This window comes from Aotus nancymaae, unplaced genomic scaffold (genome assembly GCF_030222135.1).
Source record: "Aotus nancymaae isolate 86718 unplaced genomic scaffold, 86718_ANA_hifiasm-v0.15.2.pri h1tg000022l_1, whole genome shotgun sequence".
Classification (NCBI taxonomy): Eukaryota; Metazoa; Chordata; class Mammalia; order Primates; family Aotidae; genus Aotus; species Aotus nancymaae.
This window is the reverse complement of record NW_026988435.1, coordinates 24,809,397-24,823,904: the sequence shown is the minus strand read 5'-3', so window position 1 is coordinate 24,823,904 and position 14,508 is coordinate 24,809,397.

Here is a 14,508-nt window from a genome sequence, read left to right as displayed (position 1 = left end):
GTTTCTCAGAATTCGGACAAAGTTGTTTATAACAGTTTTTCCTTGAGGTTTCATTATTTCTGTGAGGGGTCTGATACTTTGAGCTATTCCACCATTTTCACTGATATTACTAACTTTACTGCTGTTAAATCATAGAACTGCCACACAAGTGTCATCTCATATATGTCCTAATGATTAAACATTGGAATAGCAGCTTCTGCTGCTGTCCCTATAGGCCAGAAAGTTGATCTCATTGGAAAGGTGAAGATGTCCCCAGCAACTCAAATGCTTCTTTCAGCTTTTCTGTGATACATCAGGAGTTAACATTTTGAAAGCATATGTAAGCCATATATAATTAAACATAGCTCTGTATTATTTTGTACTCAAAATGTAACAACCTGTTTTTCTTTTGAAGCCCCAAGATTTTCCTAGTCATATTTTCTCCATTGAAATATTGTATCTCAAGTTGAGTTCCAACAAAATGTATGTACCCAAGAAAAACTAAGATTAAAAGAGATGTCTTAATTCAATAAAATCCCAGATATAGTGATTTTGCAGATTTTCCTAATGCCCTTGAGTAGGCAGAATATTGAGGCATATGAGATAAATGTAAAAATTCTGTCTTTGAAAGACCCGACATGATGTGTAAGGCAGGCATCCGGGGTGTCCTGCAGTGCAGGTGATGAGGTGTTGCACTGCAAGAAAGCTGTCTAAATACGAGAGCTTCATTTTTGAAAATTATTCATGAACAGACAGAAGATGAAATCACAAGACAAGAAATCCCTCAGCAGTAAAGATATGGTGACAATTAGAGTGAATACAACCCAGTTAAATGGTATTTTTTTTGTTAAAATAAATGGAAAAGGGAAACACCAAAGTTGTACAATGGAGGCCAGTAGATTAAGGTATTTGAACTAATTTTTACATTCTTAATAAAAAACTTCAATACTAAACTCAAAAACAAGCATATAAACAGGTATTTCTATTTACAGATATTTTCGTAAACACAATGTAAGCATGATTTTGTTTTATTCTATCCTAACAGCTTTTATCTACAGCCTTGAGCTCTGAGACAATTGAAAAGGAGCATAACGTGAATGGCATGAATATCTGCTATATATCAAACATATTACTCTTTTCTCCCTCTGATGACTCCTTAGGAAAATAAAATGTAACATAATGTACAGAGATACCAAGAAAGAAAATAATTGGTATCACGGAGATTTTAACACATGTTTGGAAAATCAGAGGCAGATGGGAATTCAGGGCTTCAACAAAGATAATGAGGGGTGTCATGGTCCAATATACACGTAGGAAATGGTTGCAGAAACACTATTCTTCCAAGTAGCAGCCTCAAGAATCTCAAAGCTGGGAATAAAGAGGAAGGACTCCTGAAGCTGAATAGCAGAAGAAGGCATTAGCAGAGTATTAGCAGAGGGTTATGCCAACAGTTGAAATTTTTGCCAATAATTATTTCTTACCTTTTATTAATAACTTCTCCCACATTTTATTATTAACTTCTTGCAATGAATCATTGGCACTTAAACACTGACTCCTAAAACAGGGATCTAAAATAGTGGAATTACCTGCATAGAAAACACAAGAGTCCTTAGCATAGTTTAATCGGGCAAAAAATAAATCTATCATCTGCACTTTACTAATTTTAAGTTGATTCTAGTAATCAAAATTGTAAGCATGGCATTCCTATATAAAGAGCAATGCATGTATATTCCCAATAATGCTGTAATCATTTAGAGAATTCTTACACTATGGTTGAGAGGCCCCTCCCTCATAGAATCTTACCTAGTTGGACATCCAGCCCCACTATCTGTTAAATGCTGCTCTGATGCCTGACTTTAGCGTGCAGCCACAGCTAGGAACAATATACACTGAATGTTTGTGTCCCCTCCCCAGTATTCACATACTGAACTCTTAACCCCCAGTGAGAGGACTCTAGGAGGTAAGGTCTTCGGGAAGTGATTAGATCATGAAGACAGCTCTTACAAATGGAATCAGCCCTTATAAAAGGAACCCAAGAAAACTCCTTTGCCCCATCCTTTGATGTGAGGACAGAGCAAAAACAAATTGGCCATCTGTGAACCAGGAAGCAGGTCCTCACCAGACACTACGTCTGTGGATACCTAGATCTTGGTCTTCTCAGCCTCCAGGACTGTGAGAAATAAATATCTTTTCTTCATAAGCCACCTAGTCTATGCTAGTTTTTATAATAGCAGCCTGAGTTGACTAACTTAAAGACAAACAATGTTTATAATTATACAGATAACTAATAATCAATAGGTATCAATAATGATTCTTTAAAGATTTTTAGAATGCAAGACAGAAAAAATGTGTGTATATTATATATATAATTTGTATTAAAGTAACATTAATTTTTTTCAGTAACAAAGTACTAGAAAACAACTCAATAGTATTATTAGAGGAAGTAAAATAGAACATAGATTTGATGCTTAGTAAAATGCCAATCAAATATAAGTTCAGGAAAAAAAGTAAACATTAAGCAAATATATAAAAATATTTGTAAAATATATTTATGGGTATATATTATCAACATAAAAATAAAAACTAACAGGTATGCATAAACAGTGAACTAAAATCTGGAGTACACTAAAAAGAAAACATATGTTTTAAATCACAATGCTCACCCCCACATTTAGCCTGAATTCTTGGGACGAAAACTACCTATTCACATTTGATCTGCATTTGTTAATTTTCTAGGGCTGTCATAAAAAAATGCCATAAATTGAATGGCTTAAACAACAGAAACTCAAAGTGGGAAAAGCAAGGTGAATATTCACTCAGAAATTCTTGAAGCTGGAAGACTGAAATCAAGGTGCTGGCATGAATAGTTTCGTTTTGTGGCTTCTCTCCTTGATTTGTAGATGACCATCTTCTCCCTTGGCCTTAATGTGGTTGTTCCTTTGTGCACATACATATCCATGTCCAAATGTCTCGCTCTTATAAGAACACCAATGAGATTGTTTTCAAGCTCACACATATGACTGTATTATTACCGTGATTCCTTTCTTTAAAGGCCCTATGTTCAAATATAATCACATTCTAAAATGTTGATGGTTAGAATTTCAATATATAAATTTTGGAGGGATATATTTCAACCCATAACATTACAAAAACATGATTTTGCTATTACACTGTCTTCCTTAACATTACTGTACTTTCCCAAGAGTTTGTAGTCCAGGCAAATTGTTTAGTTGTTCATTATGAAACTTCCTGAAGAACTCTCAACTCTTCAATTCAACAAAAATTAACAATGTGTGACCTAAGATTCATTGAATTCTCTTCCTCAAAATCTTCACCTTGTTTTGCACTAATCCATGACTATTGTATCATGCATTATTCTTGCCCAATTTTAATCAAGCCCATCAACTTTGAAAATCTTGCCCTAAACTAAATCTCCAATTCTCAGTAAGTTCTAATATCTCCTCCCTACTTAAAGACATTGCCCAAGCTTTATAGAAACATGCTGTCCTTTATCTTGGTCAGCTTTCTCTTATAAACAGGCTGTGTTGTTGATATTTGGGGAAACCAACATTCTGCAACATGCAGCAGGCCTAAAAAGCAATCAATTTACCTTGGAAAAGAAATTCAGGGCACTGAGACGGATGAATCTAAATATAAATAAGATTTGTTCAATGTACTATGGCAAAAGGTGCTTGGTGTGTCTATTAATAAAATGAAGTAATATGAATCTTTTATAAAAGTGAAAAAAGTCTATTGCCTACTCTAGGTAAAACAAAATCTATTAAAAAAATCATGTTTTAATTATGATATAATTTGTCACATACAGTTTCAAAATCAATTCTGTGCTATGTAAAAGGATCCCATTTTACGTTGGAGTCTCTAACATTCTTATTCAAATAGGACAAGTTTAATAACTTCAATATAGATCATCCATTCTTTCCTATCAATCTCCTTGGTGGAGAAAATTAGGCAATCATACATTTACAGGCACTCTTCATTGGAGTTTAACTATTAGAACCATCAAACAGGCAACAATGAGAAAAATAAAAAATCCTACCAAACAAAGGGACTGTAATACTGTTTAGAAAGGGAAGAGCCAATTCATTATTGAGTATGCAATCAGATTACGTGAATGCAAGTACTGGGAAAGAAAAAACAGCCTGGATAAAATTTCACAAAAAATTACAGAAAAAGGTAAAAGTTTTCTTATCTCCTTGAGAACAATTAGTTTTACTTTAAGATGGTTTCTTATACACTTCATGAGAGATTTTCAAGTTAATTTTAGAGGTATGTGTTCACAGTTCCCTGGGTTAGAAGAGCTGATATTTTACAATTTAAAATCAAAAGATGGACCCTATTGTGTAACAAACACCCTACAGAGGGGCAGAGAGTAGCTGCTTCCCTGTTAGTAGACAAAAGATGAAAAATAAAAAAAAATTTATCCTTATACAACTCATCAAAGCTTATAGTTTCTAAACATGTTGTAGACTTTGAAAACCTAACACAAGTTTTGAACACAGTAGTTTCTAAACATGTTATAGAATTGGAAAATCAAATTACAGTTGCTGGAAGTTGGAAGATGAAACTATTTAGAAATAGTTGATAGAGGGTTGAAGTGCATATTTTCTTTTCTTACATAATGGTAATGAGATATTGTCTAAAATTAATGGATTAAGAAACATGAAACTAACCAAAATATATACAATATTTGGTAAAGGAGAGGTATATTAAGTAAGACAAGTCCCCATAAAGCAATTGTAGTGGATATTGCTTGCTTGATAAACTGAAGTATGAGCATATTGTCAAGATTGCACAGGTGGCTATCAATAGAATTAAGAAGAAGCTGTAAAGTGTGCATATATCTGGTAGTGGCATTGGATAAGGTGGATAATGAAATGACTCATCAGATTTTGCAGAGCATGCTTATAAAGGACATTGCTGAGGCAAAAGATACGTTATGGCCAGAGAAAGAGAGCACAGACAAGCCCTGGGCATCAGAAAATCTTCAAAGAACAGCTCACCAGGATCCTTTCTTTACTTACTCAGGATTCTCTTTGTCTCTGGAAAATAACCACCAATACATATGTAAAGAAACTTGGTTAGGAGAGATAGACCCATTTCCAGTTAGAACTTTTCTATCCCTAGTCATATAGCCAAACCATACCTCTAGTTAGTTATATCACCAACAAGTTAGATATAAGGTATCAACAAGTCTATGTTTTACCCAGGTCTACAAGGGTGGTAATTTTGAACTTTAAGTAGCATAGTATAAATCATTATGATTTCTTTTTATCCTAGACAAGAATCAAGAGCAATTGTCTAGGCTTACCAAGAGAAAAATAATCAGAGAACTGCTCAGTCAAGCTGTAAAATAAAAAATAAGTCCGTGTTACACAGAGATAAAGATGTCAAGTAAAATATTTACTTTAATTTTCACCTATCTCTTCGAATTTCACCAATAAGAATGTTCAAAAATTAATTTTTGAAAGATATGCAGACTCTTATTAAAGCATGTTAGCCTATTTTTGCTCTCACACATGAATAAATATGAAAAAGCTAACAAAACTCCATTAAAATATGCTGACCAATGAAATATTATAATAAAGTTAAATACACATGACATTTCATTAATATTTGTCAGTCAGATTATTTTTGCTATTGTCTTAATGATACAATATCAAATTTGCTGTCATTGGACATTTAAATTCAATTGCTTGCTCTTTGAGGAAAAATAATTTAAAAATCAATAGGCATTTGATTTAGTTTTTCTATTAAAAATTAAATAATGGATAATTATGCATATGTTCAAGTGGAATTGTATAAATTCTGTTTTGTGCAAAGCTCAACAAACATGAAATGTATATTTCTAATTTACTTGGTCATGTTTCTAAATTTTTCTAAAATTTTATTAATGAAATTGACTCAGAGGCAGCTGAACTCATTAGATAAGAAAAAAAGATCACTCTCGCACTTTTTACATCAGAAACTAAGCTATTTTTCCAGTAATGTGTCCGATTTATTTATTTATTTATTTTCTGTTTTCTGATTTTATCTTAACACATATTTACTGTATTCTGTTGACCTTGCTAAGTTCAGAAGAAGTAACTATCTTAGACATTCTTATATCATGTTTACTTCTCTCATATAGGCACTTATTTCTCTTCATTAAAGATGTATAGGGGATTTTTTTAAAAAAATGATTTGCCTACAGTTTTCTTCCTAATAGACTTTTACCCTTGTCACCATTTGCCAAGGTCATAAAGTCATGAAACTAAAATGAGGAAGAAAAGAAATAGATTCCCAATAGACAGAAATAGGAATTAAAAGGCCTTTTGGTACTGGATAGATCAGAAAGGGACAAAGAAATAAAGTCGAGGGAATAAATGTATTGAATGCTCCATATCATTCCCTCCTGCAAACACATACATGATCACACACAGATTTCTATCAAAACTCTGATTTTATGTGATGGGGTTGTTTTCAGAAATATCCAGGAAACTTTGGGCAAATCCCACAGCAGATGCTCTTGTTCCTTGTCTTCCAGAGAATAGCCTTTGAAATTGTTCAGTGTCTTAGAGGCATTTGGTATCCAGCATTTTACTGCTGTGCTGCTTAAGCTCTGGATTAGAAAAAAGAAACACTGCCAGTTACGGTGGCTCACGCCTGTAATCCCAACATTTTGGGAGGCTGAGGCAGGCGGATCACTTAAGGTCGGGAGTTCGAGACCAGTCTCACCAACATGAAGAAACCCTGTCTTCATTAAAAATACAAAATTAGCTGGGCGTGGTGGCACCCAGCTGTAAAATTAGAAGTACTCGGAGGTTGCAGTGAGCCAAGATAGGGCCACTGCACTTCTACCTGGGCAACAAGAGGGAAACTCAGTCTAAAAAAAGAAAAAAAGGCCAGGCACAGTGGCTCACGCCTGTAATTCCAGCACTTTGGGAGGCCGAGGCAGGTGGATCACAAGGTCAAGAGATCGAGTTCATCCTGGTCAACATGGTGAAACCCCCGTCTCTACTAAAAATACAAAAAATTAGCTGGGCATGGTGGTGCGTGCCTGTAATCCCAGCTACTCAGGAGGCTGAGGCAGGAGAATTGCCTGAACCCAGGAGGCGGAGGTTGCGGTGAGCCGAGATCGCGCCATTGCACTCCAGCCTGGGCAACAAGAGTGAAACTCCGTCTCAAAAAAAAAAAAAAAAAAAAAGAAAGAAAAAGAAAAAGTGAAAGAGACTGTAATGAGAATATTTAGGCAAGTGATCCAGAGAAGAACACCTCATACCTGAGGAAGCAGAAGCAGCCAAGAAGTTCCAGAACTCGGATAGTTCAAACACGTTCTCAGAGAACTGATGTATGAGTAGGTTTCTGGTGTATGAATAAAAGACTACAGAGAATGGAGATCTCGTGCATCACATCTAAGGTAGAGAATACACACATGCAAGGTGAATGAAGCACACCTGGTTGAAGTCTAGCCCAAGTACCATAAATAGGCATCTTTTATCTTCTCTCTAACACCAGCACAATTTAAGAACCTCCTGGAGAGAAAGGGTAGGTGGGAACTGAGAGTAGACAGAGTTTAAGCCTTGAAATGATTACTTGCACTTAAAATGTGTGTATTTTAAAATTAAATTAAAATTCAGTTTGTTTTATTTAAATGGCTCACTACAAGCATGTAGGAATAGCCATAGCAGTATTATTCTTAATAAGCAAAAATGGGAAATAATTGGACACTAATTGGGAGGAGGCACTATGAAAACATCTTGAGTGCTTTTAATGTTATATATTGTTGCTCTCAATTTGTGAGAATTCACCAAGCTGTATACCTACAATTTGTGTCCTGTTTTGAATAATAGTTATAGTTTTATAAATAATAACAATCAACATGAAAGAATCTAGGAAAGAAATTACAGACAGTATTTTCAAGATGACTCTTCCAAGAAACATAGCACCTCTACAAAAAGGATAAAATAAAGAGTCTGGTAACTTATGAGAGAGAAAGATCTGCTTGTTTATATTCTGAGGAAATGCTGGGGAGAGGAAGAATTACTTTTGTAGTGCCCTTGGTTAGATGAGAAATGATGGAATCTCGTGCACAATGGAGGCACATGCCTTGGTTAGAAACACACAGTTCATCTGTGATTAATAGTGGAAAAAAAGGACATGTCAGTACAGATGCAAAGGGTAATTATGAACACTATATGAATGTGAGTGGGTAACATAAGTAAGGTTGCCTGACACATTCTAAATCTCCAATATGTTACTTAATAACTGTATTAATACTGCTACTATAGTGTGGTTAGTGGATGATGGTGAGAAATATGAGGTAGAAATCAAACATTACCAAAAAAAAAAGTATTTCAGTTTTTTTTAAAGTCAATATGAAATACTTTGAATAGCAAGAAAATTGTACATGTTTAGGATCTTACCTAGTAAAACATGTTAACAAGTATAAAAGTAAATCTGCTAAAATATAAAATTGAAGAATTCTAATTCATAGCTAAATACAGTCAACACATCAAACCTAAAAAGTTAAAACATTTCTGATTTAAAAAACCTTACGTATGATTTAATCTTGTAAATAAGATAAAGTAAGGCTTCTAATTATTGTATAACAAGATTTTATTTGGGAGTAAACATTTTCAAGAAGAATGGCTTTTTTTTAAATCTACAAGCAGCATAGTTAAAATGGTAACTCACATTTTAACTTATCTGACACATTTACTGGTTACTGAGATTCAGAAAATGAGCAGTAAAAAATCTTATGGGTCAATCTAAGAATCTGGGGTTTAAAGAGATCCTTTTCTACTTTTAATGGGCATTGTTTTCTTAGACTATTAAGGAAGAATTTTACTTAAAAAAATCATTAAAGATTCTTTTCTGAAACATTAGATATGTGCATGCTTTCGATTTCACAAAAATAGTAGAATTCTGACCAATAAGTATTTGGTTGAGAAAAGCATCACATAATATTTTACTTTGAAAAGTAATATATTAAACTTTTCTTTGAGTCAGTTATCCCTCTTCTAAAGAGAAGAGTCAAAGTTTTTAGTATCTCAAGAAAGTAATTTTTAAATTTAAAGGAGCTTATATTTTTGAGGAAGTACTACATATAAGGTAGCATTCTAAATTATTCACAGTCAACATTTCACTTAAAGCTCAGTTTGTGGAAGGAAAATTACTATACTTCACATTTCCCGCCTCCCCTCCCCCAAATGGGAGTCTTGTTCTGTCACATGGGCTGGAGTGCAGTGGTGAGATCTCAGCTAACTGTAATCTCCACCTCCCGGGTTCAAGCAATTCTCCTGCCTCAGCCTACTGAGTGGCCAAGATTACAGGTGTATTCCAGCATACCTAGCTATTTTTTGTATTTTTAGTAAAGACAGGGTTTCACCATGTTGGCCAGGCTGGTCTTGAACTCCTGACCCCGTGATCTGCCTGCCTCGGCTTCCAAAGTGCTGAGATTGCAGGCAAGAACCATTGTGCCTCGCCTATGATCCCATTTTAAAGATAAGAGGTGATGCTCAGGAAGTTTATGTTCCACTCGGTGTCAGCATTCCACTATTTGTGCAACACTACATGGTGATTTCAAACTCAGATGGAGAAATGTAACTCTGGGTAATTTGAAATGGATAACATATCACTAATTTAGCATCTCTATGTTCTCATATGTAGCAATAACTAACATGCAATTGTCAAGTTTTGATATTCGATAGCTTCAATCATATTTTAACACCAAATACTTTGTATAATAAAATTATTTTTATCTTTTTTATTTTTTTGAAATGGAGTCTTACTCTGTCACCCAGGCTGGAGTGCAGGGGCACTATCATGGCTCACTGCAACCTCCGCCTCCCAGGTTCAAGCGATTCTTCTGCCTCAGCCTCCCAAGTAGCTGGGACTATAAGTGTGTGCCACCACACCCAGCTAATTATTGTATTTTTAGTAGAGACTGGGTTTCACCATGTTGGCCAGAATGGTCTCGAACTCTTGACCTTGTGGTCTGCCTGCCTGGGCCTCCCAAAGTGCTGGGATTATAGGTGTGAGCCACCATGACCAGTCAATAAAATTATTTTTATCTTTATGCAAAAGTGATTTGTGTATACATTCAAAAGCTAAACCATTTACAGTTTTGGTATGTTAACATGTTACTGACTTGGAAAAATCAATATGTCTTGATTTAATTAACATATGGTCAGTTATTAACATGGGCAAAAAATGCTGAAAGATCTAGAAAGATCTTGATCCCTAATTATGAAGAAATAAAAGTAGCAATATGCAATTATGTAATTACAATATACTTGATTAATAATGTTGCATTTCTGTGGGAATTTATTATATTCAGTTGACCCTCGAGAAACACGAGTTTGAACTGCGCAAGTCTGCTTATACACATGCCTCCCTTCCACCTTGTCTGCCTTTCTGCATCTGGCACCTGTGAGACAGCAAGAGAAACCTTTCCTTTTCCTCCTCCTCCTCAGCCTATTCAAGGTGAAGACATGAAGACGAAGACCTTTATGATGATCTACTCTCACTTAATGAACAGTTAGTGTATTTTTCGCTTTCTTATAATATGCTTAACAACATTTTCTTTTCTCTCCCTTACTTCATTGTAAGAATATAGTATATATTGCATATCACCTACAAAGTATGTGTTAATTGACTTTTATGCTATCAGTAAGGCTTCCAGTGTACAGTAAGCTATTAATAGTTAAGTTTTGGAGTCAAAAGTTGTCTGCAGATGTTTTACTGCATGGGAGTCAGTGCCCCAACCCCCTTGTTACTCAAGGGTCACCTGTATTAGGTTACAAGATGAAAGTTCATATGTTTATTTCACATATAAGAAGCTGAACTTAGAAAGCCAAAATGATCTGCCACACTCAAAGCAGGTCTTATTTATTAGGTCAGGATGTGAAGTTTATTCTTTCCCATGGAAACTACTATTTCCTTTGAATTTCTTCCATACTCAGGACATACACACTTTCCCAAGGAAGCTAGGGTCAGGAAATTATTTAAAAAACAAAAATGTTTAACCACTAACAAAGTTAATGAAAATTAAAGTTGATTTAAGATAGATATGTGTTTTTATCAGAATAATGTACACATATATATGCATAAAGTACATATGTGTCTACACATACATACTTATAGTAATATATATATATGAATATATATTTAAAATTTTCTAATGAAGCAGATAGCTTTCAAGATAATACAGGTATTCTAGAGAGGTAAGTTGAATTTCTGGAGAATCCTAGAAAATGAGTAGAGAATAAGTTGAAGATTATACATGCGTATATCTGAAATTAGATGTTATGTTTTCGAAACAGAATTATTATGACTGGAGAGATTTATTGCTGTATTGCTAAAGAGTATAAATTAAATCCCATATGTTTATTAAACCCTCACTGTATTTTAATACTTAACTTTTCCTTTTCCCTTTCCCAAAAGTAACATATACATAACAAAGTTACATTATACATTTGTCTACATTATTAATATTTTTATAATTTTATTTTACATAGGCACTGGTGATGTGTGTCTGGATATATATATATAATTGATGTAAAGATCATTGTGTAGTGTTAGGACAATAACAATTAAATTCCAGCTTTAAGAGAAAATAAGTATCCAAACAGCCCATGTTTTTAAAAGATTCTATGACTTTTTAAAGTGAAGTAACACAAACTGAGAATTTTCAAGGCCATTTTTAAAGGGGCTCACCATTTTCTATTGTGGTAATTTTACCAGCATTTCTGCTTTCTAACCACTGTGCTGTATCCATATAATCAGTGTTTGTATATTTTCTCTCATTATTTTCATCATTTGTTGCGTTCCTTGCATTAGGCTCTGGACTTGATGCCTTTATTCATTCCTAGAGATCTTACTAAATCAATAATGAAATTCTCTCCAAATCATTTTTTTCCTTCCTATTTTCATTTTGCCTGCAAACATGTTAGTTGCATGTATTTTCCAATGAAACTGCTACTTCTCTGAAGATCACATTCTTGGCTCTATTTCCTTGGTTATATTTCTCAGAATATTATATCATTTTTGGCTTCCTCGTCTTCAGACTAATTCATTAATCACTGAGAGTTATGTCTGCCTCTTCTAACATTCTATACAACCAGGTTCTCTAAGGTTTCTAATGACATCTTAATCATAAAGACATTTCCTTTACCATTATATTGCTTAAGCACTCTTGTTTCATGAAGTTATGAAAAAAGCATAGGTTCTTAAATGGCTCATACAGATACATGAATCCATATTTTGGCATTACCTATGTCAGTTTCAAAAAGTCTTCTTCCTCTTTATACACCAAACTTAAATAAGGTAATTGGAAAGGCTAGATGACTAAATATAATTTATGAGAAATCATCTCAAATACCCAACACAATTCAAGGCTGAAAAAATAATAGACTGTATTCCTTTTACTAATCTATGTTTTATTTGATTATGTTACATGAGAGTAAATTTTGTTTTAAGCCTTATAATACATTCATAGCTCATTAAATACAGTTGTAATTAATAAATGCTATTTAATGTATATAATTATTTTCCTTTAATTTTGGGGGAGTAAAATCAAACTAGAGCTCTATTTTTCAACTTCCTACAGTATATTTATCTTGGAATGGTCAGACACTCCCAGGATTTCAGATATCACATCCATAAGTTTGGTCACTAATTGGCATTCCTTCCTCACTTTGACCTCTCTATTGAGTTCAAATTGCACATGTTTAGTTGATAGGTAGCTAATCTACTTGCTCCTCAAACTGAAAAAAGCTCTTTTTGAATGTTTCAATATAGTTTACATATAGCATGTGATATAAAATAATTATCAGCGATATGATTCTTCTCGTTGGTATTACAACGCCATTTAGTTAGTGTTCCCATTCTCTCAGGCGCTGTTGCCCAGACACATATCATCCCTGACCAAGTTTGGACAATTAAATTGCACATTGCATGTCTCACAAATAATTCTTCTTTTGTTCTTTTCTTGGCCAACATTCTAACCCCTGCCCTGTTTTCTTTTGCCTCAACATGATGGAAGAGAATGTGTATGATTACACATTTTCTACTGAATATAACCAAAGACCTCCATGACCTCACCCCTGGCCTGTCTTCTCACCACCATTCCAAGTTCTTTATCCCACTGTTTCCTCTTATGAATCTCATTTCTCACTCACACTGAACTGGTCTGTATGATCAATGTAGCCTTGGTAAGTTTCCATTCTCGCCTTATGGCTGGAATTTATCTGCTCTCATTTTATCTATCTTTGTTTTAAAAGGTGCACATTCTGCAAGGGTTAGCTCCAATGACCTATGTGTATCAAAGCTTTCTTAGCTTAAACATTTTAAATAAATGTTGGCTTATTTGTCTATCTATAACATTCTGGGAATTTTTTTTCCTGGAGTGGTAGTGGTGGATGTGGTGTATTCCTATAATTTCATGTTGGCTTGGCCTCCATTTTGAGTTCAGATTTAATTTTCTAATGCCAGAAGCGGGACTCAGTCATCCTTGACGTAGTTTCCAGTTCTATACCACATCCAAATGATTCAAGCAGGTGGCTAGAGATAAGAACTTAGCAGCATTTTTCTCACCTAGCTGACTGACTCCCCTTCCTTTAAACAGACCATTCAGGCACTTGTTTGTGAACTTAAAGGGCCCCACACCCTATCTCCTTATGCATACTGCTAATTGCCAAAATGTTCTCTGTCTGTCTGCCTGAGCCTCCAGTCCTGCATCCTGTGACCTGGGAAAGGAAAATTGCCCTCTGGACTCATTGTGCCCTCCCTGCTCAGGATATGTAAGTAAATGTCATTGCACTTTTTTCCTATAGTGGTGGTATATTGAATTTGTACCTTCCATCTGAAAAATTAGGGACAGCTGTAGGGCTGGCTCTGGGAACTAGAGCGATGGTAAGGTAGGTATAAACTGGGCATGTTTTAGACAAAAGCCACAAGGACATCTGCCAGTATAAACAAGTTTCCCATGTGAGAAGCCCCGTGGTCATGGGTCAAACAACTAGGCATTTGGTCACCCACCAGGTAAAATAATGTCCTGTGAGAGGCACACTGTAAACACATCCAGCTCCCTTTATATTCCCTTAGGGCAGAGTTGCCAGCTACTTCGGTACTGGAACTCCAATTTAGGGTGAGGCTCTCAAAACAGGGGAATTTATTATAATCTATCTTACCCTATACATTGTCTATATTTTATCTCCATTACAATTTTGTTAACACTGGGGAATCATGAACTCAATCATAGATGTTTGTATTTCTGAAATTTTTAGGAATGTACCTTGTGTATCCTTGTATTGCACCTGTATATATCTTTATAATACAAAAATTATTCCTGCATATATTATACTGTTTTATTTCTCTAAAAGCTTCATGAGGAAAAGAGAGAAATAGGATAAAATACTATATGATAGGCCAATTGAGGTGTGCTCATAACACATTTTATTCTCATTTAATCAATACCAAAACAGTGGCTTTGAAATATTTGGAGGTTTGTAAAATACTACAGCCATA